General features: G+C 40.1%; 1 long non-coding RNA gene across 1 annotated transcript; it reads right to left on the reverse strand.

Annotated features, from left to right (window-relative positions):
- Positions 1-2,654: 2,654 nt before the first annotated feature.
- LOC144031111 (uncharacterized) lies at positions 2,655-4,315 on the reverse strand. The gene is made up of 4 exons (XR_013287440.1): positions 4,211-4,315; positions 3,872-3,996; positions 3,058-3,142; positions 2,655-2,852 (listed from the first exon to the last, which is right to left on the reverse strand). It is a non-coding gene; the product is annotated as an uncharacterized LOC144031111 (long non-coding RNA).
- Between the last annotated feature and the right edge of the window lie 22,870 nt (positions 4,316-27,185).

Here is a 27,185-nt window from a genome sequence, read left to right on the forward strand (position 1 = left end):
TGAAGTGCAATTCTGAACTCATGATGAGCTACCAATTTGCAACTATTGAAGAATAACATTCAAAGTCCTTGTAGCTCAGCTCCTCATCTGGGCCCATGGAAATCAAGGCCCCACTGGTGTGGTATTATTATTTTCATTATATTACAAACCTTTTTGCAGATCCACTCCAAAGTTGAACATTGGTGATTCCGCCAGTATTTGTAAACTGTTATTATCATTTACAACTTAGATTACCATGTGTACAAATCATGTTATCATGAACACATTATCTATTCATTTTAACAAGTCATTTAATAATCTTTTTGCATACCCTATTCTAAAGTGACCACACTTCATCATGTTCAAATGACTAATATGTTTGCTGATAATATTTGTTATCATGAACAAACTATGTTTTCATATTAACAGGTCATTTAATAATCTTTTTGCATACCCTATTCTAAAGTGATGAAACATACAAAATGTTGCTAGTTCCTTTTTTATTTGCAAATGTAATGTACAAATTAACAAGTAGTATTGTTGAATACAAATATGTGTACAGTACTACATTTCCTACAACATAAAACTGTAGGACTAACAGTTGCAATTGAATATTACTTCTGTTGAACTTAACTTATCTACTGCCTTTTCATAAAAGGCAGCAGTTTCCCCTTTTTTTTTCATGATTTCAATTTCGGCTTTGATGGATGGATTACTGTCTATTGTTTGTCGACAAACTAATTCAAACTCTTTCAACTTTTGGCCCCTTGAATATCCCTCAAGGACCTGGCTGTACTTTTCCGGGTTGGCGACACTCAACTCAGCAATAGACACACTAGCTAACACTGTGTTGCAATCCACACCAACGGCCTCAAATGATTGTCTGAGATTCTTCCCTCGCAGGAAGACATGAGGACCTTCTTGTATCGTTTAATGACATCCTCGGGTGTTGAAGCTGGAATCATGAAAGAAAAGAGAGCAATGCAAGGACTAATATAGTGGTTTCAGTCTTGTTCATAGGTTCACAAGATACTTTTAGCCATGTCTCATAGAACTCAGTAATTTTTCTGCAACCATTATGATCATGTTGGACAGCACAACTGTAAGATGAATCTTATGACGTATGGTACTGCAAGTATATACAACAATTGCTTTTAAAAAGTACTTTGAATGGTTGAGAAGCATTACATGAGTACTGATTAAATGGAATCATCTATTTTGTTATCTATTTTGTCACCTTTCCGCAACGTTGCTTTATTCAATACTGAAGAACCCATATTGTAATATATTAAGCTTTATTCATTTGTTAAAGTCCAAAGTTAGAATAGTTTGAAAAATAAAATTCTAATAAACTCAGTTGTTTATTTCACTATGGCATTTTAAAAAAATTCTACCGCTGTAAAAATGCTGTTTGGCAAATCTCTCACATTTACGACCAGCTATTTTTGAGCCAATCAGTATTGGTTTTGCGTAGCCATGTGAAACAGAGTTGAATATGGCTTTTTATTTACATACAGCTCCAGTCTCACAAATCTTCACTACCCTATATGATCATATAACTGGCATAAAGATTTCAGTTTGTGAAATGCAACAGTAAATCTGTACATTATTGATCCCAAATCAGATGTGGAGATCTAGTTGAACCCCAGCAACCGCAGGGTAAATGTACTTGTTTACGAATGGTGGGTACACCTATTTGACTTGCTACTTCGGTATTTATGCAGAAAGAACGCCACGCCTTTTCCTATTCAACTGTGTGTACTAACTGTAATTACGTTTATTTTTGTGATATCGCGTAAGAAGATCTGACAACCAAAATACAAACAATGACCCCCAAATATACCAAAGAGACGCTCAAAATAAAGAGCGAGGTGAACATTGTTTAATGTTCTTTGACATAGTATTTTACTCTTACACTATATTATCACTATCAAAGTGTTGTAGGTCTGAATTATTCACAGTGATTCATACTCTGCAATGAGTTGTGACATCAGTTGAGTTAGAGAAATTTTCCATGCAAAGGGAACATCTTCACATGCATTTCTGCTCAGGCTATGAAGCCGTATGTCACTGAGCTCAGGCTTGCGACACTGTGTGCATTTAGCGAGTGATGGCATTTTGTTAGGTTTAGTTTACTACTGCAAAACATTATAAAGATGTTCGGCCGACATTCGCAAACCATCTGTATGCTTATTTATTTGTCAATAATTTGATGGCAACAAGAAAAGCACTTTGTGAGCATAAAGATTGTTTGCGAGGGTCTAAGTTACACAGGTTTAATGCAAATAATATTAAGTACAATAATGGCACTATGAATTTGTTTTTCCATCAAAAAAGATAAGACTAAAAGAACCCCCTTTGTGTTCACCCTAATACTCCCACAAGCTACATAAGAATCTTCCCATGATAATTTACTGCACACTCATCTTTATTGTAATACAACATAATTGAATAAGTATAAGTCAAACCACTAGTGTACTTATATCATTTTTAGCTATCGACAATTAAGCGGCCGATCAATATCCCATTAGTTTTTACTTTGGAAAACAATGACCAAACTGGTAACATAGTATAACATCTATACCCCTTTTTTTTTAAATGTCGCTTGGTGAACAACTACTGTACAGTTATGCAAGTTAACAAAAGAGAGCACTGTAGCACACCTCTTCCAAAAGTGCATTTTCCTTTAGTCGCTCTCTTCTTTGGGCGCTTCACCATCTTCTTGTGTTTTTTTCCCTTCTTTTTCTTCCTCCTTTTTTCCTCATCAGAGGAAGAGGAGGATGAGGAAGAAGAAGAAGATGAGGACTTTTCCGAAGAGGACCGTGTTGAATCCGAAACATGCTTTGTGGTTCCAGTAATGTCCTTTTTCTTGTCTGATGAAAGACAAACATGGAATCACATGACTCATTGATGAAGTGAATAATGATACACTTTGGTTATACCTATGAGAACACAATATTCTGTTTGTATTAACAATTAAAATGGAAGAACTGTTATCTAAAAACCCCCCCGATGCATTTTCATATCTAAACTAAAGTATATCTCAAGTTTAGAAGTACCCAGTGAATAAGTACTTACACTGACAGTTCCTTTAGCAGGAACTCTCTATCTTTCTCCAGTTCCTTAATTTTGGATTCCATTGCTATTCTGTATGTTGGTGCATCTGCAGAGGCAAAACGTGTAGTAAAAAAAAATATCAATTTAGTAGAATCAAACCATGACATTCCACTTCTAAGTATCAAATAAGTAGATGAGGCATGAGGCACGAGCTTTGAATAGTAGAATGTTTAATAACGCCAGCCAAATTTCGAAAGTAGCTTTGTCAATTATTCTCCAAATTTTATGCAATTCTAATGTCTTCCAATTGACAATGCCATGGATTCAAAATTATTGTCCTTCTCAATGGGTGCGATCGTAAAGTAGATTCTGATGCTCTGAGGTTTATAACCATACTGTGGTTAGACAAAAAATTGGTGTTTTCAACAGCATGGCATTTAACATGACAATCAGAGCTCAAGCACAATCCTCTTTGTTGCTACAGTAATTTATGTTCTACGCCTACTAGGCGTCGCCTAGTGTGCCACCTCTTACTAGGCTACACATGTTACAAATGCTGTGTCATTACAGGTTTTTTTGCATGAGTCTCTTAAGTACGGCATTAAAAGTTACCATTTTTTCTGCCTGTAAATGAGATTTGACTGGAATTTACATAGTAAAACTAAAAATATAAACTGATAAGTTCACCCAATGTTGTAATACTAGTCTATATATAATAAAATCGTTGACATGGCCTACTCATTTGCTAGATTAATTTTGAATATCTGCAAAGAGACACAAAGTCATGGAGGATATGATTTATTGATTTCTTTTTCTGAGGTGCCGGTGTGGGTACCATATGTGTTCGGCCTGCCAGATCCATTCGGGGGCCTTCGCGTCTGGTCGGCGCTTGCCGATGACGTCAGTACAGCAAGCGAGCAGTGTCAAATGTGTTCAAGTTGGTTTGGTTTCCTAATTTAGCTGTACACGTATCACAATACATCACAAAAACAGTCGTAATGATTATAGGAACACATTAGCACGTCAACTGACAATATACGTCCCATCGCAGTTTTACTTTTTTGCATTTATGTGCTATTTTACCTCAATTTTTTTATATTTATTTTATCTAATGTATTTTTTCAATCTATTTCATTACTTAGTCAATCTTAAAGTATCCTGCTTTTATACTTACGTTTATTTACGGTTTTGCAATCTCAGCCCATACATTTTGTTATTTAAATTACATCTTTAATATTTTCTTGCCAATGTCTCCTCAGAGGTGACACTGCACTGTGAGTTGCGGAGGGTCGTGCGTATTGCAGAAAATAATTGTGGGATGCTGAAAGCATCCCACATATGTTGTTTCTAACCTTTATTGTGGGATGCTGAAAGCATATGTTGTTTCTAACCTTTATTGTGGGATGCTGAAAGCATCCCACATATGTTGTTTCTAACCTTTATTATTATTATTATTATTATACTTAAACTTATTATTGTGGGATGCTGAAAGCATCCCACATATGTTGTTTCTAACCTTTATTATTATTATACTTAAACTTATTGTGGGATGCTGAAAGCATCCCACAATAAACAGGAGGTGAGGGTTCAAATTCAATCTAAGACTGGTTGAATTTAAACTTCAGTCTTTTCATTTATAATTCATTCATAATTTCTCATATGTAATTTACAGCCAATGTATCTTTCTTTATTAATTTAACATACGTTTTATTTAATGCATTCTGGTTCAGCAAGACATCTCTCAATTACATTTCACACTTCAATGATAACAATAACATTCTGCTATTAGCAGTCAGCTTAGCATTCAGCTATTAGCATTCGGCTTTCAGCATCCCACGCAATTTCTTCAGAAATTGCTTAGTCTAGTTGTGGGATGCTGAAAGCATCCCACATATGTTGTTTCTAACCTTTATTATTATTATTATTATACTTAAACTTATTATTGTGGGATGCTGAAAGCATCCCACATATGTTGTTTCTAACCTTTATTATTATTATTATTATACTTAAACTTATTATTGTGGGATGCTGAAAGCATCCCACATATGTTGTTTCTAACCTTTATTATTATTATTATTATTATACTTAAACTTATTATTATTATAGCATTTTATTCTCAACACTTTTTGCAATCAAACTACTCCTACATTATACTTCCGATTTACACCGTTCAAATTTCAACTTGCTGACAAAATTCACGCCTTTCGGGCTATTTATCGTTTGACTTCATATTACTTACAGTACTCGCAAAATTTAATGTTAAAGATCCACTTTTCCCCATTCAGTTTTAATGGGACTGACACTGAATTTTTTCTAAGTCCCATTTTCCACGCCCACTTCCATACATACAACAGACCATCTTGACTTGCTTTCAGATATTGCTTCGTGGCGCAGTTGGGAGAGTGCATGTACAGTAAGCAGGAGGTCGCAGGTTCAAAGCCTACCGCCGACTGTACATTGCACATATGTCTGTGGCAATTACATAAACAGATATTAAGTATACCAACTGACTATCACACCAGGAAATGCGTTATACTGACATGATCGAACACATGTGTCCCAAATCAGCGCTGATGACTTTCAGCGTCAGGTGACACTTTGAACTACAAATACGCCAATTCGCTCTGCTGCTCACAGGTCGGGTGGCTCACTGGCTTAAGCGCTTGCATAGCAAAGACAGCCCTACGAATGGTTCGCTGGTTCAAACCTCGGATGGAGCAACTTTTGGACATGGACATACTTCTTTTTTTTTTTTAGTTAAAACTAAAACTTTCTTCTTTTCATTTATAATTCAACCATAATTTCTCATTTGTAATTTACAACCAATTTATCTTTCTTTATTTAACATACATTTTATTGCATGTTCAGACACATTCGCTGCTTCCATTTCACAACACTTCAGTTATGCCACCAAGTCTTCTGTGGGTCAGTGGATATATTGGCAGTGCAGTAGCTCATTGAACAGTAAACAGGAGGTGAGGGTTCAAATTCAATCTCAGACTGGTTGAATTTAAACTTCAGTCTTTTCATTTATAATTCATTCATAATTTCTCATATGTAATTTACAGCCAATGTATCTTTCTTTATTAATTTAACATACGTTTTATTTAATGCATTCTGGTTCAGCAAGACATCTCTCAATTACATTTCACACTTCAATGATAACAATAGCATTCTGCTATTAGCAGTCAGCTTAGCATTCAGCTATTAGCATTCGGCTTTCAGCATCCCACGCAATTTCTTCAGAAATTGCTTAGTCTAGTTATTATAGCATTTTATTCTCAACACTTTTTGCAATCAAACTACTCCTACATTATACTTCCGATTTACACCGTTCAAATTTCAACTTGCTGACAAAATTCACGCCTTTCGGGCTATTTATCGTTTGACTTCATATTACTTACAGTACTCGCATAATTTAATGTTAAAAATCTACTTTTCCCCATTCAGTTTTAATGGGACTGACACTGAATTTTTTCTAAGTCCCATTTTCCACGCCCACTTCCATACATACAACAGACCATCTTGACTTGCTTTCAGATATTGCTTCGTGGCGCAGTTGGGAGAGTGCATGTACAGTAAGCAGGAGGTCGCAGGTTCAAAGCCCACCGCCGACTGTACATTGCACATATGTCTGTGGCAATTACATAAACAGATATTAAGTATACCAACTGACTATCACACCAGGAAATGCGTTACACTGACATGATCAAACACATGTGTCCCAAATCAGCGCTGATGACTTTCAGCGTCAGGTGACACTTTGAATTACAAATACGCCAATTCGCTCTGCTGCTCACAGGTCGGGTGGCTCACTGGCTTAAGCGCTTGCATACCAAAGACAGCCCTACGAATGGTTCGCTGGTTCAAACCTCGGATGGAGCAACTTTTGGACATGGACATACTTCTTTTTTTTTTTTTTAGTTAAAACTAAAACTTTCTTCTTTTCATTTATAATTCAACCATAATTTCTCATTTGTAATTTACAACCAATTTATCTTTCTTTATTTAACATACATTTTATTGCATGTTCAGACACATTCGCTGCTTCCATTTCACAACACTTCAGTGATGCGACCAAGTCTTCTGTGGGTCAGTGGATAGATTGGCAGTGCAGTAGCTCATTGAACAGTAAACAGGAGGTGAGGGTTCAAATTCAATCTCAGACTGGTTGAATTTAAACTTCAGTCTTTTCATTCATAATTTCTCATATGTAATTTACAGCCAATGTATCTTTCTTTATTAATTTAACATACGTTTTATTTAATGCATTCTGGTTCAGCAAGACATCTCTCAATTACATTTCACACTTCAATGATAACAATAGCATTCTGCTATTAGCAGTCAGCTTAGCATTCAGCTATTAGCATTCGGCTTTCAGCATCCCACGCAATTTCTTCAGAAATTGCTTAGTCTAGTTATACTTAAACTTATTATTATTATAGCATTTTATTCTCAACACTTTTTGCAATCAAACTACTCCTACATTATACTTCCGATTTACACCGTTCAAATTTCAACTTGCTGACAAAATTCACGCCTTTCGGGCTATTTATCGTTTGACTTCATATTACTTACAGTACTCGCAAAATTTAATGTTAAAGATCCACTTTTCCCCATTCAGTTTTAATGGGACTGACACTGAATTTTTTCTAAGTCCCATTTTCCACGCCCACTTCCATACATACAACAGACCATCTTGACTTGCTTTCAGATATTGCTTCGTGGCGCAGTTGGGAGAGTGCATGTACAGTAAGCAGGAGGTCGCAGGTTCAAAGCCTACCGCCGACTGTACATTGCACATATGTCTGTGGCAATTACATAAACAGATATTAAGTATACCAACTGACTATCACACCAGGAAATGCGTTATACTGACATGATCGAACACATGTGTCCCAAATCAGCGCTGATGACTTTCAGCGTCAGGTGACACTTTGAACAACAAATACGCCAATTCGCTCTGCTGCTCACAGGTCGGGTGGCTCACTGGCTTAAGCGCTTGCATAGCAAAGACAGCCCTACGAATGGTTCGCTGGTTCAAACCTCGGATGGAGCAACTTTTGGACATGGACATACTTCTTTTTTTTTTTTAGTTAAAACTAAAACTTTCTTCTTTTCATTTATAATTCAACCATAATTTCTCATTTGTAATTTACAACCAATTTATCTTTCTTTATTTAACATACATTTTATTGCGTTCAGACACATTCGCTGCTTCCATTTCACAACACTTCAGTTATGCCACCAAGTCTTCTGTGGGTCAGTGGATATATTGGCAGTGCAGTAGCTCATTGAACAGTAAACAGGAGGTGAGGGTTCAAATTCAATCTCAGACTGGTTGAATTTAAACTTCAGTCTTTTCATTTATAATTCATTCATAATTTCTCATATGTAATTTACAGCCAATGTATCTTTCTTTATTAATTTAACATACGTTTTATTTAATGCATTCTGGTTCAGCAAGACATCTCTCAATTACATTTCACACTTCAATGATAACAATAACATTCTGCTATTAGCAGTCAGCTTAGCATTCAGCTATTAGCATTCGGCTTTCAGCATCCCACGCAATTTCTTCAGAAATTGCTTAGTCTAGTTGTGGGATGCTGAAAGCATCCCACATATGTTGTTTCTAACCTTTATTATTATTATTATTATACTTAAACTTATTATTGTGGGATGCTGAAAGCATCCCACATATGTTGTTTCTAACCTTTATTATTATTATTATTATACTTAAACTTATTATTGTGGGATGCTGAAAGCATCCCACATATGTTGTTTCTAACCTTTATTATTATTATTATTATACTTAAACTTATTATTGTGGGATGCTGAAAGCATCCCACATATGTTGTTTCTAACCTTTATTATTATTATTATTATACTTAAACTTATTATTATTATAGCATTTTATTCTCAACACTTTTTGCAATCAAACTACTCCTACATTATACTTCCGATTTACACCGTTCAAATTTCAACTTGCTGACAAAATTCACGCCTTTCGGGCTATTTATCGTTTGACTTCATATTACTTACAGTACTCGCATAATTTAATGTTAAAAATCTACTTTTCCCCATTCAGTTTTAATGGGACTGACACTGAATTTTTTCTAAGTCCCATTTTCCACGCCCACTTCCATACATACAACAGACCATCTTGAGGGGCTTTCTGATATTTCTCAGTGGCGCAGTTGGGAGAGTGCATGTACAGTAAGCAGGAGGTCGCAGGTTCAAAGCCCACCGCCGACTGTACATTGCACATATGTCTGTGGCAATTACATAAACGGATATTAAGTATACCAACTGACTATCACACCAGGAAATGCGTTATACTGACATGATCAAACGCATGTGTCCCAAATCAGCGCTGATGACTTTCAGCGTCAGGTGACACTTTGAATTACAAATATGCCAATTCGCTGTGCTGTTCACAGGTCCGGTGGCTCACTGGCTTAAGCGCTTGCGCCAGGTGAATAGCAAAGACAGCCCGATGAATGGTTTGCTGGTTCAAACCTCGGATGGAGCAACTCTTTTTTTTTTTTTTTTTTTTTTTTTTTTTTTTTTTTCTTTTTTTTTTTTTCTTAGTTTCATCATAATACAACAAGTTAACATCTATTTCGTTAAATGTCATTTGGATTGGCCCGCGGGAGATCATGGTTCGTTGTAGCACTTTGATTTCATATAGTAGTCATTGTATAATTCTTTATAGTTGCGCTTTGTAATAATTTGACACAAAATATCTTCACAATAGTGTTTTTGTTTGACCATTTATGAGTTTTTAAAGTTTTAAATGAGCAATTCACATTCAAACCCAAAAACGTTGAATACTTTGCATTTCACTCCCAAACATGTGTACATGTTGTTGTTGTTTTTGTTTTTGTTGTTTTTTTACACAAGAGCAGAGAGAAAGCTTTGACAAGCAGCTTGACAGAAAGTGATGGCTTCAACCATTGGTAGTTATTAGGTTCCATGTTTCAAAATCAGCCAGCAGGTGGCAGCAGAGTATTATCAATCATTCTGCTATTAGCAGTCAGCTTAGCATCCAGCTATTAGCATTCAGCTTTCAGCATCCGACGCAATTTCTTCAGAAATTGCTTAGTCTAGTTGTGGGATGCTGAAAGCATCCCACATATGTTGTTTCTAACCTTTATTATTATTATTATGCTTAAACTTAAAGAAATAAATAAATAAATAAATAAACATAGCAAAGACAGCCCTACGAATGGTTCGCTGGTTCAAACCTCGGATGGAGCAACTTTTGGACATGGACATACTTCTTTTTTTTTTTTTAGTTAAAACTAAAACTTTCTTCTTTTCATTTATAATTAAACCATAATTTCTCATTTGTAATTTACAACCAATTTATCTTTCTTTATTTAACATACATTTTATTGCGTTCAGACACATTCGCTGCTTCCATTTCACAACACTTCAGTGATGCCACCAAGTCTTCTGTGGGTCAGTGGATAGATTGGCAGTGCAGTAGCTCATTGAACAGTAAACAGGAGGTGAGGGTTCAAATTCAATCTAAGACTGGTTGAATTTAAACTTCAGTCTTTTCATTTATAATTCATTCATAATTTCTCATATGTAATTTACAGCCAATGTATCTTTCTTTATTAATTTAACATACGTTTTATTTAATGCATTCTGGTTCAGCAAGACATCTCTCAATTACATTTCACACTTCAATGATAACAATAACATTCTGCTATTAGCAGTCAGCTTAGCATTCAGCTATTAGCATTCGGCTTTCAGCATCCCACGCAATTTCTTCAGAAATTGCTTAGTCTAGTTGTGGGATGCTGAAAGCATCCCACATATGTTGTTTCTAACCTTTATTATTATTATTATTATACTTAAACTTATTATTGTGGGATGCTGAAAGCATCCCACATATGTTGTTTCTAACCTTTATTATTATTATTATTATACTTAAACTTATTATTGTGGGATGCTGAAAGCATCCCACATATGTTGTTTCTAACCTTTATTATTATTATTATTATTATACTTAAACTTATTATTATTATAGCATTTTATTCTCAACACTTTTTGCAATCAAACTACTCCTACATTATACTTCCGATTTACACCGTTCAAATTTCAACTTGCTGACAAAATTCACGCCTTTCGGGCTATTTATCGTTTGACTTCATATTACTTACAGTACTCGCAAAATTTAATGTTAAAGATCCACTTTTCCCCATTCAGTTTTAATGGGACTGACACTGAATTTTTTCTAAGTCCCATTTTCCACGCCCACTTCCATACATACAACAGACCATCTTGACTTGCTTTCAGATATTGCTTCGTGGCGCAGTTGGGAGAGTGCATGTACAGTAAGCAGGAGGTCGCAGGTTCAAAGCCCACCGCCGACTGTACATTGCACATATGTCTGTGGCAATTACATAAACAGATATTAAGTATACCAACTGACTATCACACCAGGAAATGCGTTACACTGACATGATCAAACACATGTGTCCCAAATCAGCGCTGATGACTTTCAGCGTCAGGTGACACTTTGAATTACAAATACGCCAATTCCCTCTGCTGCTCACAGGTCGGGTGGCTCACTGGGTTAAGCGCTTGCATACCAAAGACAGCCCTACGAATGGTTCGCTGGTTCAAACCTCGGATGGAGCAACTTTTGGACATGGACATACTTCTTTTTTTTTTTTTAGTTAAAACTAAAACTTTCTTCTTTTCATTTATAATTCAACCATAATTTCTCATTTGTAATTTACAACCAATTTATCTTTCTTTATTTAACATACATTTTATTGCATGTTCAGACACATTCGCTGCTTCCATTTCACAACACTTCAGTGATGCGACCAAGTCTTCTGTGGGTCAGTGGATAGATTGGCAGTGCAGTAGCTCATTGAACAGTAAACAGGAGGTGAGGGTTCAAATTCAATCTCAGACTGGTTGAATTTAAACTTCAGTCTTTTCATTCATAATTTCTCATATGTAATTTACAGCCAATGTATCTTTCTTTATTAATTTAACATACGTTTTATTTAATGCATTCTGGTTCAGCAAGACATCTCTCAATTACATTTCACACTTCAATGATAACAATAGCATTCTGCTATTAGCAGTCAGCTTAGCATTCAGCTATTAGCATTCGGCTTTCAGCATCCCACGCAATTTCTTCAGAAATTGCTTAGTCTAGTTATACTTAAACTTATTATTATTATAGCATTTTATTCTCAACACTTTTTGCAATCAAACTACTCCTACATTATACTTCCGATTTACACCGTTCAAATTTCAACTTGCTGACAAAATTCACGCCTTTCGGGCTATTTATCGTTTGACTTCATATTACTTACAGTACTCGCATAATTTAATGTTAAAGATCCACTTTTCCCCATTCAGTTTTAATGGGACTGACACTGAATTTTTTCTAAGTCCCATTTTCCACGCCCACTTCCATACATACAACAGACCATCTTGACTTGCTTTCAGATATTGCTTCGTGGCGCAGTTGGGAGAGTGCATGTACAGTAAGCAGGAGGTCGCAGGTTCAAAGCCTACCGCCGACTGTACATTGCACATATGTCTGTGGCAATTACATAAACAGATATTAAGTATACCAACTGACTATCACACCAGGAAATGCGTTATACTGACATGATCAAACACATGTGTCCCAAATCAGCGCTGATGACTTTCAGCGTCAGCGTCGGGTGGCTCACTGGCTTAAGCGCTTGCATAGCAAAGACAGCCCTACGAATGGTTCGCTGGTTCAAACCTCGGATGGAGCAACTTTTGGACATGGACATACTTCTTTTTTGTTTTAGTTAAAACTAAAACTTTCTTCTTTTCATTTATAATTCAACCATAATTTCTCATTTGTAATTTACAAGCAATTTATCTTTCTTTATTTAACATACATTTTATTGCATGTTCAGACACATTCGCTGCTTCCATTTCACAACACTTCAGTTATGCCACCAAGTCTTCTGTGGGTCAGTGGATATATTGGCAGTGCAGTAGCTCATTGAACAGTAAACAGGAGGTGAGGGTTCAAATTCAATCTCAGATTGGTTGAATTTAAACTTCAGTCTTTTCATTTATAATTCATTCATAATTTCTCATATGTAATTTACAGCCAATGTATCTTTCTTTATTAATTTAACATACGTTTTATTTAATGCATTCTGGTTCAGCAAGACATCTCTTGTTTGACTTCATATTACTTACAGTACTCGCATAATTTAATGTTAAAAATCTACTTTTCCCCATTCAGTTTTAATGGGACTGACACTGAATTTTTTCTAAGTCCCATTTTCCACGCCCACTTCCATACATACAACAGACCATCTTGACTTGCTTTCAGATATTGCTTCGTGGCGCAGTTGGGAGAGTGCATGTACAGTAAGCAGGAGGTCGCAGGTTCAAAGCCTACCGCCGACTGTACATTGCACATATGTCTGTGGCAATTACATAAACAGATATTAAGTATACCAACTGACTATCACACCAGGAAATGCGTTATACTGACATGATCAAACACATGTGTCCCAAATCAGCGCTGATGACTTTCAGCGTCAGGTGACACTTTGAATTACAAATACGCCAATTCGCTCTGCTGCTCACAGGTCCGGTGGCTCACTGGCTTAAGCGCTTGCATAGCAAAGACAGCCCTACGAATGGTTCGCTGGTTCAAACCTCGGATGGAGCAACTTTTGGACATGGACATACTTCTTTTTTTTTTTTAGTTAAAACTAAAACTTTCTTCTTTTCATTTATAATTCAACCATAATTTCTCATTTGTAATTTACAACCAATTTATCTTTCTTTATTTAACATACATTTTATTGCATGTTCACACATTCGCTGCTTCCATTTCACAACACTTCAGTTATGCCACCAAGTCTTCTTTGGGTCAGTGGATAGATTGGCAGTGCAGTAGCTCATTGAACAGTAAACAGGAGGTGAGGGTTCAAATTCAATCTCAGACTGGTTGAATTTCAACTTCAGTCTTTTCATTTATAATTCATTCATAATTTCTCATATGTAATTTACAGCCAATGTATCTTTCTTTATTAATTTAACATACGTTTTATTTAATGCATTCTGGTTCAGCAAGACATCTATCAATTACATTTCACACTTCAATGATAACAATAGCATTCTGCTATTAGCAGTCAGCTTAGCATTCAGCTATTTGCGTCGGCTTTCAGCATCCCACGCAATTTCTTCAGAAATTGCTTAGTCTAGTTACTATGATGATGATAATGAAATGATGCAATTATTGCCTGAGATGTGACATTTCCTCACCAATATGTTCTGTACTCAGCCTCAGGTTATTAGGTAACTACGAATTTACTTGTAACCTGCATGTGTGTGCATGTGTGTCTCATGGACTATTGCTATAAATATTAATCAAAGGTAATGGCCTACTACCGTAAATTCGAAACTCATAAGTTAACTTAATCAACTACAGTAGCACATTTTACTTTTTCTTTAAAGATGTCAAATGCATTAACGAATCAATGAATGACACATGAATGAAGGAATGCACAACTTTTCTTTATATGTTCAGTATTTTTTTTCCTTCCACAAAACAACAACTCAAACAAGTCTGAAAGGGTTTCACGGCAAACCTTTAATCCTAGACAAGGGAAGACGAGAGATCAATACATTAGAATAGCCACGGTGAGATGTAATTGATTGATGATGATGAATGATTTTGACGCGTTACGAATCCTTGCCTTTTGGGTCGCCGGACAGTTTGATCCAGTAGTGCGGCTATGATAAGTCCCATTAGATAAATAATAATAAATTTCTTCGTAAAAAGCGTCCATGTTTTCCTCCAACGACTGTAAAGTTGCCTCACCAATCACAATCGTCGACATCTCAGCCAATCCTGTAGCGTAAAACGTCTTAGCCAATCCTGTAGCGTAACGTCATCTGTAGGCGAAGGACCCCGAATGGATCTGGCAGGCCGAACACATATGGTAACCGGCCAACTAAATCCTTTTGTGATCGGTGCACCCCTATAATAAACTATTTGCTTCGTGAGAAGTCAGAGTTTGAGAATTTCTTGAATTTTTCGCATCGTCACACCAGCTGTTTGGGAATCATGCAACGAAGCACTGAACTGCGTGGACTGCAAACGCTGGCGAAAACCCAACGTCTCAATTTAGTAGATTTCCATACGCGTCACAGTAGGTTAATTAAACTTATGTCGGGTACTGTCGAGAAATCATGGTATAATAGTTTGCCGTGCACTTTAACACTTAACTTGTCACGTTGAACTTACCTACGGATGTGGCGGCAGTCTGTTGCTTGCTGTTCTTTTTTCGTGAGCGCGTATCAGCCATGCTGTTTAGTGTTTGGAGCTGAGAAAACAAGTCGCTTGGCTTCGTTCTCTCTTCCAACCGTTAGCATGTAGGGCCAGAGTCTCGTATTGGGTTGCCAGATTAAGAGAAAATAACGCAATACGAACAGGATACAAGTAGGAACACATGCAAGCTGGAAGTAAAACAGCTACATAATTTCTTGTTTCAATTTTGGAAACATAAAACTCCACACCAAAAAAAAACAAAAACAAAAACGGGCACGTTTTTTTATCATCAAGTGGAGAAACAAATAGATACTTGAGTGCAACTGGCAACATGGTAAACATTTTTCAGTGTTTATTTCAAGCCGGGCCACGAAATTGAGACTCAGTATCTGATTGGTTGTTGATTTAAGAGGGAAACTACCCGGTCAGAGTGTTCAAATACCATCCCGGGCTCAGCCTCCTTGCGCAATGTCGAAAATGAAGCGTTTTGCAAGGAAAGTCAGGGAACTGGTGGAAAAAAACACCCACAGTCAAAAATACGCTGAATCTAATTTTGTAGTTACAAAAGAAGAAAGTGATTGGCAGTAAGATACACTGCAAAACCTGCAAAAGAAAAATGAAATTGAGCCGAGCTGACTGCATCGATTTCTATGAATGGTAAGATCTTTTCAACATGCCTTTATGTCGCTTTATTTTTTTCCCCAATCCCGATGAGTAATTTTCATTTGTGGAATTGTTTACATAAAAAAAAAAAAAACACGATTAATTGATAGCCAATGTTTGAAAACATACATTGACTTGACCTGTGGTCCCCAGGAGATGCCAAAAGCGCCACAGACTTAAAAAAAAAAGTATAAAAAGTCAATCAGAGCTAAGTCTGTTTTCAGCAGGTCAAAAATGTGTCTCTTCAACTGGATAAGATTTATATACAGGTCAGTAAATGCTAAATTGTAACATTTATGGAATTAATCTTATGTCGAAATTACCTTTCTCCTCCAAAAGTGTCAATGCAGTCATTTTTAAGTTTGTTGTGTGAGTCACAAAGTCACTTCTGGCCTCTGTTGTTACAACTAACTTAATGCAGTCGCTTATCTGTAGAAAAAAAAATCTTCAAAAAATCAGTATACTGCAAAAGGGAAGGCAACTATAATGCAAATTCCAGTAATGAAGTAAGAGACTGCTTAAATATTTCAATGGTAGTATTTTTTGTCTTTTCCTGTAAATATCAATTTTACCTTATGCTGAGGCCTTGAAGACACCCATGGGTTAATTAATGACCCTATAAATGTTAAAACCTTTGTTTTTCTGATGAAGAATTTTAAATACTATTTATTGTATTATCTCACATTGTGAAAACGTTTGCTTTTACTATTTCAACTTGCAAAAGTTTATTTTTATTTTTTTAAAAGCAAGTCTTTGCAATGACACATTAGCATACAGTTTACCTATTACATGCTCTTCAACAGTATCCAGGTAACAACATGTCATTGTGTATTTTTAGGTTCGCTCAAGGATTGAGGCTGCGTCAGATTGACATGATAGATGATGAAATTGCGGGAAGTTTGGCATCTTTGACCAAGATGGCCAAAAAAATAAGAATAGCATGTGCATATTCAATGGAAAAGCTGAGGAGACGGACAGGACAAGAGATTGGCGGAAGAAGACAGTTTATCGTAATTGATGAGTCATTTCCACCATAAAAGAAATATAGTAGCCACGGTGTAGTGGGTGGGAAGTTGGACTCACATCCAGAGGCTTGTGGGTTCAACTCATGAATCCACCAATTAATTTCCATCCATCCATTTTCTCGACCGCTTATTCCTCACAAGGGTCGCGGGGGTTGCTGGCGCCTATCTCAGCTGGCTCTGGGCAGTAGGCGGGGGACACCCTGGACTGGTTGCCAGCCAATCGCAGGGCACACAGAGACGAACAACCATCCACACTCACAAGCACACCTAGGGACAATTCAGAGCACCCAATTAAGCTGCCATGCATGTCTTTGGAATGTGGGAGGAGACCGGAGTACCCGGAGAAGACCCACGCGGGCACGGGGAGAACAGGCAAACTCCACCCAGGAAGGCCGGAGCTCGGACTCGAGCTTTCGTCCTCAGTACTGGGACGTGGACGTGCTAACCAGTCTTCCACTGTAGGCAATTATCACTTCATAATAAAAAATGCACAAGTCTCACTTTTTAGCAGCACATATTTATCATTACAAATATAACTTCCAGTTACAGTTGCATTATTACCACTTCCTAGCTGTTTTGCTGATGATAGCTCTATGCAATTAGCACCAAATTTCCTTCAATATAGAAATTCAAAACTACAAATATGGTCGGAAAAATTTATACACAAACAGAACTCAAACCAAGAAGATCGTTTAAACACAGTTTCTTTTGAACCTTGATCCCCCCTAAAATAAAAAGAGCACTGTGCATGCTACCCCTAAATCATCATGAAAACATATTTTACATGATTTCTTTTTACACATTGAAACACTTTTAGTATCCAGGCATATCAAAAAGTCTGTAGGCATGACACTACACTATATCATGTTGTATCATTCCATGTTTGAATTGTCAATAGATCAAACGGAATGGGAGGAGATAGTCCATCTAAAAGAGGCACATTGGGATGATAATAATAACAATAATAAAAATTATCATAATTCTTTGGATAACATCGTATTGCGGCACACTGTGCTTCAGAGAGCAAGCATACTAAGGCTTTCAAGAACATGGTGGACTTTTATGTATATAAATAGTAGTGATTTTGTGTTAATTTTATATATATTTTTTTCAGTATGGGCGTGGGAGAGCTGCTGCAACCTGGGAAAGGAAAAAATGGGTGTTTGGATTACTTGGGGTAAACTACCACAGAGACAAGACGCCAAAGCCAGTTCTACGCTTAGTTCAAAGGAGAACAAGGAAGGAGCTGATAGCGCTCATCGTTCACCACGCTAAGAGAGGATCTGTCATCATCAGTGATGAGTGGCGGGCCTATCGTGCTTTGCCTGAATTAGGGTACAAGCATTTTACTGTTAATCACAGTATAGCATTTGTTGATGCACAAACAGGGGCACACACCCAGCATTTAGAGAGAGCCTGTAGAAGCTACAAAGAAAATATTTGGAGGCTCAGGGGCAATCGAACAGAGCAATCTCTAGTGGAACATCTTTCAGTGATCGAGTGGCATGAGTGGTTAGCCAAACAACATCGCAATGGGATCCTTGGTCGCCTAATTCATGACATTGGGAGAAGATACAAATGATGCAATAATCCAAGTTGTCTATGTCCTTGTGAAGTCTATGGGATAAAATCTTTGAGAAATTGTTCCACACTTGTCCATATTTGTGTTGTATTTCAGAACAATGTTCTTCCTGGATTTCCTTATTTATCAGGACCACGTTTATCTAAAACATCTAAATTATATAATAAAAATAATATCAAAGAACATAGTCATTTGAAAATGATGAAGTATGGTACTTTAGAATAGGGTATGCAAAAAGATTATTAAATGACCTGTTAATATGAAAACATAGTTTGTTCATGATAACAAATATTATCAGCAAACATATTAGTCATTTGAACATGATGAAGTGTGGTCACTTTAGAATAGGGTATGCAAAAAGATGATTAAATGACTTGTTAATATGAAAACGTAGTTTGTTCATAATAAATATTATCAGCGAACATCTTAGTCATTTGAACATGATGAAGTGTGGTCACTTTAGAATAGGGTATGCAAAAAGATTATTAAATGACTTGTTAATATGAAAACGTAGTTTGTTCATAATAAATATTATCAGCGAACATCTTAGTCATTTGAACATGATGAAGTGTGGTCACTTTAGAATAGGGTATGCAAAAAGATTATTAAATGATTTGTTAATATGAAAACATAGTTTGTTCATGATAACAAATATTATCAGCAAACATATTAGTCATTTGAACATGATAAAGTGTGGTCACTTTAGAATAGGGTATGCAAAAAGATTATTAAATGACTTGTTAAAATGAATAGATAATGTGTTCATGATAACATCATTTGTACACATGGTAATCTAAGTTGTAAATGATAATAACAGTTTACTGTCACGCCGCCACCAGAGTGGCGGGTCATGCTTTTATTTTCACAGTCAGGTTCCCGGTTTATTTTGAAAGTACTAACTCTCATCTCACCCCAGGTCACTTGCCCTTCCTGCAGCCTCACTGATTACCGGTCCACGGCCATGATCACTACCACCTGTTCCCAATCAACCCGGACATAAAAGCCACCTGAATTCTCCTCTCAGTGCATGGAAGCGTCCTCACAGTCCTTGATCCACAGTCCTAGTTTGATGTCTTGCCTTGCTTTGTCTTGCGCCCTTTGTTTGCCCCTTGTTTTCCTCCCTTGTGGAGCGCCTTTAGTTGTCCCTGTTTTTGAGTGCCCTTTTTGTATCTCCAGTTTGGAGCTCTTTTTGTTCAGCCTTTTTTCCCTCTTTGAGAGGTGTTTTGAGTTTCGATCTATTAAAACTGCAGCCTTGTTGGCCAACTGTCACTCTGCGTCTGAGTCCTACCTCCTCGCTTCGTGTCAGTACACTTCGGCCAGCATGGACCCAGCGGAGAAGTTGGAGGCTGCACTTCGGCGACAGGCTGCCCGCCTGTCGCACACGGAGGAGGTCCAGCAGGCTATGGTCACCCGGATGGGAGAGCTCGCTGGACAGGTGCGGGAGCTGGTGAGCCACCTGCAACACGCCACGCCGAACGTCACGAAACCTGAGACCGCTGAACTACCGATCCCGACTCCAGTCGTGTCCGGGGCTGGTTTGAGATTGGCTTCCCCGGAGCGATACTCGGGAGACCAAGGACAATGTCAGGCATTCCTGACCGAATGCGACATACACTTTGAACTCTCACCACAGGCATTCCCCACGGACCGTTCCCGCGTGGCCTTTATGATTTCCCACCTGACTGGACGAGCCAGAGACTGGGCCACCGCGGAATGGGCACGGCACTCCCCGACTTGCTCAACCGCAGCCGGGTTTAGCAGGGCACTTCGCCTCGTGTTCGATCCAACCAACATGGATCGGGAAAAAACTCGAGAGCTTAGTAACCTCAGACAAGGCCGAGAATCGGTGAATGATTATGCAATCCGATTCCGAACTCTAGCGGCCAAGAGTGGCTGGAATGACACAGCCCTTTTTGACCACTTTTTGAAGGGGCTTTCCACAGCCATGCAAGAACTCCTACTGCCCGTGGCCTTACCTGGCGATTTGGACCATTGATCTCGTTGGCCATCCGCACAGATCATCGAAGGCGAGATCTTTTGCAGACCAGCGGACATCAACGGGGACACGGCTCCGGATTCTTCCGGCATCCAGAAGCAAGAGGTCCTCCGCAAGGTGCACTTCCCCAGTCGCCCACCGTGGGAAGGCCCAGCGAGAGTGACGAGGAGCCGATGCAGCTGGACCGCGCCCGATTGTCTCACCACGAACGCCAGCGACGTCGTCAAGAGGGGCGATGCTACTACTGTGGAGAACAAGGCCATCTGGTGGTAGCTTGTCCCACCAAAAGAGGCTCTCCGGTGAGTACCGCGACTCACAAGCAAGGCAAGAACCGAAAACTCAGCAAGCCAAGATATTCACCAAACTGGATCTCCGCAACGCCTATCATCTCGTCCGTATTCGTGCAGGGGATGAGTGGAAAACTGGCTTCAATACTCCCCGAGGCCACTACGAATATTTAGTCATGCCCTTTGGACTCACTAATGCGCCAGCGGTTTTCCAGGCCATGATTAATGATGTGCTCAAGGACTTCCTCGACCAGTTCGTGTATGTGTATCTTGACGACATATTGATCTACTCACCGGATTTGAAAACCCACCAGAACCATGTCACCCAGGTCCTGAAACGCTTGCTAGAACACAAGCTCTATGTAAAGGCTGAAAAGAGCCTTTTTCATGCGGATACCGTCTCATTTCTGGGATTCATCGTATCTCCTGGCAAAGTCGAGATGGAGCTGGAGAAGGTCAGCGCGGTCAGGGACTGGCCCACACCGGAATCCAGAAAAAAGGTGCAACAGTTCCTGGGCTTCGCCAACTTCTACCGACGCTTCATCCGCAACTTCAGCTCCATCGCTGCTCCACTCCATGCCTTGACCTCGCCACAGCAACGCTTCGTCTGGACCCCGGAAGCCAACGCCGCATTCAACACACTTAAGAAACGTTTCACAGAGGCTCCGATACTCAGAGTTCCCGACCCTACCCGCCAGTTCGTGGTTGAGGTAGATGCCTCCAATCTGGGCGTCGGAGCCGTGCTATCCCAAAGGAGCCAGGAGGATGGAAAAGTGCATCCCTGCGCCTTCTTGTCCCGGAAACTCTCAAAGGCCGAGCGCAACTACAGCGTAGGAGACCGAGAATTGCTGGCTGTCAAGGTCGCCTTGGAAGAGTGGAGGCACTGGCTGAAGGGCACGGAACACCCCTTCATCATCTGGACAGGCCACCGCAACCTGGAATACCTACGTCAAGCCACGACAGGCCAGGTGGTCATTATTCTTTAACAGATTCTCGTTTTCTCTGACCTACAGACCCGGAAGCAAGAATGTTAAAGCAGACGCTCTTTCGCGTATTCATGACCCGGAAACCACAGCAACCGAACCTGAACCCATCCTACCTAGAGACTGCATTGTCGGAGCCATGTCCTGGCAGGTTGAAGAGGATGTCAAGGAGGCCCTCCAAGACACGATCGTTCCAAAGGAGTGTCCACCACGACGGCTCTACGTCCCGGAGGGTCTACGAGCACGGGTGATCGATTGGGCACACACCTCTCGTCTGTCTTGCCACCCAGGTACTCGCAGGACCCTGTACGTCGTCGCCCGGAGATTCTGGTGGCCTTCAATGGAGACCTCGGTTCAGGAATATGTAAAGGCCTGCCCAGTCTGTGCCCGAAATAAGACTTCGAATCAACCCCGGATGGGCCTTCTTCAGCCACTGCCAGTTCCCTCAAGACCCTGGGCTGAGATCTCCATGGACTTTGTCACTGGACTTCCCACATCACATGGTAAAACCACCATACTTACAGTCGTTGATCGCTTTTCAAAGATGGTCCGTTTCATTCCATTGCCCAAGCTACCCTCCGCCAAGAAAACAGCAGAAATAATGATTGACCAGGTATTCAGAACCCATGGATTCCCGCGACACATTGTGTCCGACCGCGGGCCCCAGTTTGTTTCTCGTTTCTGGAAAGAGTTTTGCAGAGCCATAGGGGCCAAGGCTAACCTGACCTCAGGTTATCACCCAGAAGCCAATGGACAAGCCGAGAGGCTAAATCAACAGCTGGAGACCGGACTCCGGTGCTTGGTCTCCCAAAATCCGTCCACCTGGAGCAAAAACTTGGTTTGGGTTGAACTGGCTCATAACTCGTTACCCACCTCTGCCACAGGAATCACCCCGTTCAAATGTGTGCACGGTTACGACCCACCTTACTTCGCGGACCTGGAGGAGGAAGCCTCAGTTCCCTCGGTTCTCGCCATGGTCCGCCGGTGCCGCCGAATCTGGTCAGCAGCTCGACTGGCACTACAACGTCAAGGCGACAGGATGAAAAGAGCTGCTGACCGGAGGAGGAGGGCCGGACCCCAATATCAACCAGGTCAAAAGGTATGGCTATCAACGAAAAACCTGAACCTAAAAGTACCTTGTCCAAAGTTGGCCCCTAGATTCGTGGGGCCATTCCCGATCGCCAAGACAATAGGTCCAGCCGCCGTGGGCCTTCGCCTGCCTCGTTCCCTCCGCACCCACCCTACCTTCCACGTGAGCCAGGTCAAGCCTGTTCAGGACAGTTCCCTGGTCCCGCCCGAGCCTGCGCCGCCCCCTCCGGAGATGGTGGAGGGGGGCCCAGTCTATAAGGTCAGAAAATTATTGGACGTCCGAAAGCGGGGCCGGGGACACCAATACCTTGTTGACTGGGAGGGTTACGGGCCTAAAGAAAGGCAGTGGGTGCCCGCCCGATTCATTGTAGACCCCTCCCTCATCGATGATTTTTATGATGAACATCCGGAGATTCCTGGGCCGTCGAGAGCCGGCCGTTGAGGGGGGGGGGTACTGTCACGCCGCCACCAGAGTGGCGGGTCATGCTTTTATTTTCACAGTCAGGTTCCTGGTTTATTTTGAAAGTACTAACTCTCATCTCACCCCAGGTCACTTGCCCTTCCTGCAGCCTCACTGATTACTGGTCCACGCCCATGATCACTACCACCTGTTCCCAATCAACCCGGACATAAAAGCCACCTGAATTCTCCTCTCAGTGCCGAAGTGTCACATCTCAGTGCATGGAAGCGTCCTCACAGTCCTTGATCCACAGTCCTAGTTTGATGTCTTGCCTTGCTTTGTCTTGCGCCCTTTGTTTGCCCCTTGTTTTCCTCCCTTGTGGAGCGCCTTTAGTTGTCCCTGTTTTTGAGTGCCCTTTTTGTATCTCCAGTTTGGAGCTCTTTTTGTTCAGCCTTTTTTCCCTCTTTGAGAGGTGTTTTGAGTTTCGATCTATTAAAACTGCAGCCTTGTTGGCCAACTGTCACTCTGCGTCTGAGTCCTACCTCCTCGCTTCGTGTCATTTACAAATACTGGCGGAATCACCAATGTTCAACTTTGGAGTGGATCTGCAAAAAGGTTTGTAATATAATGAAAATAATAATACCACACCAGTGGGGCCTTGATTTCCATGGGCCCAGATGAGGAGCTGAGCTACAAGGACTTTGAATGTTATTCTTCAATAGTTGCAAATTGGTAGCTCATCATGAGTTCAGAATTGCACTTCATGACATGTTTTTGCATTATGATGATGAGTAATATACATTTCTGAATCATGTGTTAACCACTAGGTATGATTTGCAAATTATTAACTCATAATCCCACAACATTGCAAATTATGAGTTCAGAACTCTTCCTCATGACATCATCTTTTGCTAATGCATTTATAAGATATTAACTAACAATTTGTAAATTACATTTTCTCATGTTTAAATATTTACTGATTATTAGTTAACAATCATTTATCAGTTGCAAAATTGTTAGTTCATCATGAGTTAAGATCTGCTAATCATGAATTCACCGTTTGTTAATGCTTTTACAAGTTATTAACGAAAAAATTGTCAATTTCTTTCCCGTTTTACTCATTATGAGTTAACAATCATTCAACAGTTGCAAATTGTGAGTTCATCATGAGTTCTGAATTTCTCTTCATGAGTTCATCGTTTGGTAATACATTTTCAACTTATTAACTACTAATCATTTGTAAAGTACTTGTTCCTAATATTTTAATAATTACAAATGATTAGTTCATCATTAGTTATCATGAATTCATGTTTTACAAACGCATTACAAACTGTTACCTAACAATCGTTATTATAAAGTGTTATCCACTTGGGTAGTGTACTAAATATTCTATTATTATTTTTTTAACTGGCAAGTAGCGGTGTTCCATTGTATAGTTATAAGTTGTAATACCACCACTCACCACTAGATGGGGTGGATGGCCTAGTTGCACTTCAGCCGCGTATCGAATTTTTGTGCTAGGCAGTTCTTTGCGTTGGAGAGGGAAAAAAATCACAGTTATGTGGTTATTGTTTGCTTTGTTGTTGAATCGTGAATCTATTCTGTAACATGGAGTCTACAAAGACCACGTATTTTGCATGTATGCACATATTTTGTCTCCCCCAACCCACCCACCCCCACCTCCACACAGAACAGAACCATGACACAGTATGCATTGGCCCTGTGTTCCTGCACCCTTGGATCAATATATATGGATACATACAAGGCTCTAAATTAACTTATTTTGATGACCAGCCAACGTGGCTGGTGACTCTGTAAAGTTACTAGCCAAACACAATTTCACAGATTTTTTTTTCTTTTTAAAGCCCCTAGACAAAAAAAAAAGTAACAACAGTATGTCTATAGCAGCTTGTTATGTCGTATTAAATACACTGATTCTGATCCATAAAGTTAAAATGTATTTACTCCCACCTCCATACGGTCTGCTTTTTTTTTTTCTTTCTTTTCTTTTTTTTTCAATGGCGTGAGCATTTCAAAATATCTTCTCCAACTCAACATACTTTTGTACAATTTCCAATTAAGAGTGTATGGTGAGATATCTTCAGTTTAGAATTCTACTCATTTAATGACATGTTTAATGATTTACTTCAGGAAATTGCCCATCTCGAGGCTCGCATTAGGGGTGTTAAAAAAAATTTTCAATATATCGCGATATTACATCGCGCAATTCTTGAATCGATTCAATAGGCTTCTGAATCGATTTTTAAACATCCATTTTTGATAGAAAAATATTCACCAAAACGTCTTAGGGTTCACACCTTAAGCATCAAATAATGTTATATTAATGGAACATTAAGCCTTAATATTTTATTTCAATGCTGACATGAAACCAATTACAACCTGTATAAGACTGAAGTTTCAGATAAATAATACATTTCCATACAAATCTTACACTGTACAAATTTATTGATTAGTATTTTCTAAATTTGAATTTAAAAAAATCGCAACAATCGACTTATAAATTCATATCGGGATTAATCGGTATCGAATCGAATCGTGACCTATGTGTCATGTTTTGGTTTTGTGGGGGTGGGTTTTTGTTGTCTTTTGGTGTTTTTGGTCGTTTGTCATGTGTTCCTTGTTTCTTCCCTTGTCCCGTTATGTCAAACCACGTCCACCTGAGTGTGTCTTCCCTTCCCAGTGTATCCACCAATCAGCTTCCCTTGCCACTTGTGTCTTGCCCAGCTGTGTCTAGTCATTGTCATTAGCCTGTGTGTATTTAGTCACCTGTTTTTCGTTCGGTTCTTGTGGAGTCATTGTGCCTGTAGTATCTGTTGTGCCTGTTCATGTTCATGTCCCTGTTTTCCTTGCCATGCCTTGTGTTTGTTTTTGATCTTGTTAATTTTTTCATAGTACCTTGTTTATAGTTTTTGTTAATTAAATCCCCTTTTTTTACCTGCATCCCTGCCTTGCCCTGTTTTTTGTTGCCCCCTGCATTTGGGTCCTGCCTCCAACACCCCCACTCCCGTGACAGAATGACTCCACCAGAACTGGACCCAGCGGGGGCAATGGCAGAATGGGAGCCCTGGGAGAAGGAGGGGCTTGAGGCCTGCGACCGAGCCATTGCCTGGCTAAAGAAGGTACTGGCTTTGGTCCGTGGCGTCGGGAATGACGGGTCAGACAGGCCTCAAGTCCCTGAACCTCGTCTGCTGCAGCCTCTCGCCCCTGAACCTCGTCTGCTGCAGCCTCTCGCCCCTGAACCTCGTCTGCTGCAGCTTCTCGCTCCTGAGCCTCGTCTGCTGCAGTCTCTTGCCCCTGAACCTTGTCTGCTGCAGCCTCTCGCCCCTGAACCTCGTCTGCTGCAGCCTCTCGCCCCTGAACCTCGTCTGCTGCAGCCTCTCGCCCCTGAACCTCGTCTGCTGCAGCCTCTCGCCCCTGAACCTCGTCTGCTGCAGCCTCTCGCCCCTGAACCTCGTCTGCTGCAGCCTCTCGCCCCTGAACCTCGTCTGCTGCAGCCTCTCGCCCCTGAACCTCGTCTGCTGCAGCCTCTCGCCCCTGAACCTCGTCTGCTGCAGCCTCTCGCCCCTGAACCTCGTCTGCTGCAGCCTCTCGCCCCTGAACCTCGCCGGGCGCCGCCCAGGGTCCCGGAACCTCGCCGGGGGCCGCCCAGGGTCCCGGAACCTCGCCGGGCGCCGCCCAGGGTCCCGGCGGCGCGGGCCCTGCGGTTGCCTTCGCATCTGGTCGGGCGTCGAGGACGCCCTCCTGACTGGCCCAGACGGGACTCTCTCGTCGGGCTTCGCGGACGGCCTCC

Source organism: Festucalex cinctus, chromosome 12 (genome assembly GCF_051991245.1).
Source record: "Festucalex cinctus isolate MCC-2025b chromosome 12, RoL_Fcin_1.0, whole genome shotgun sequence".
In the NCBI taxonomy this organism is placed as follows: Eukaryota; Metazoa; Chordata; class Actinopteri; order Syngnathiformes; family Syngnathidae; genus Festucalex; species Festucalex cinctus.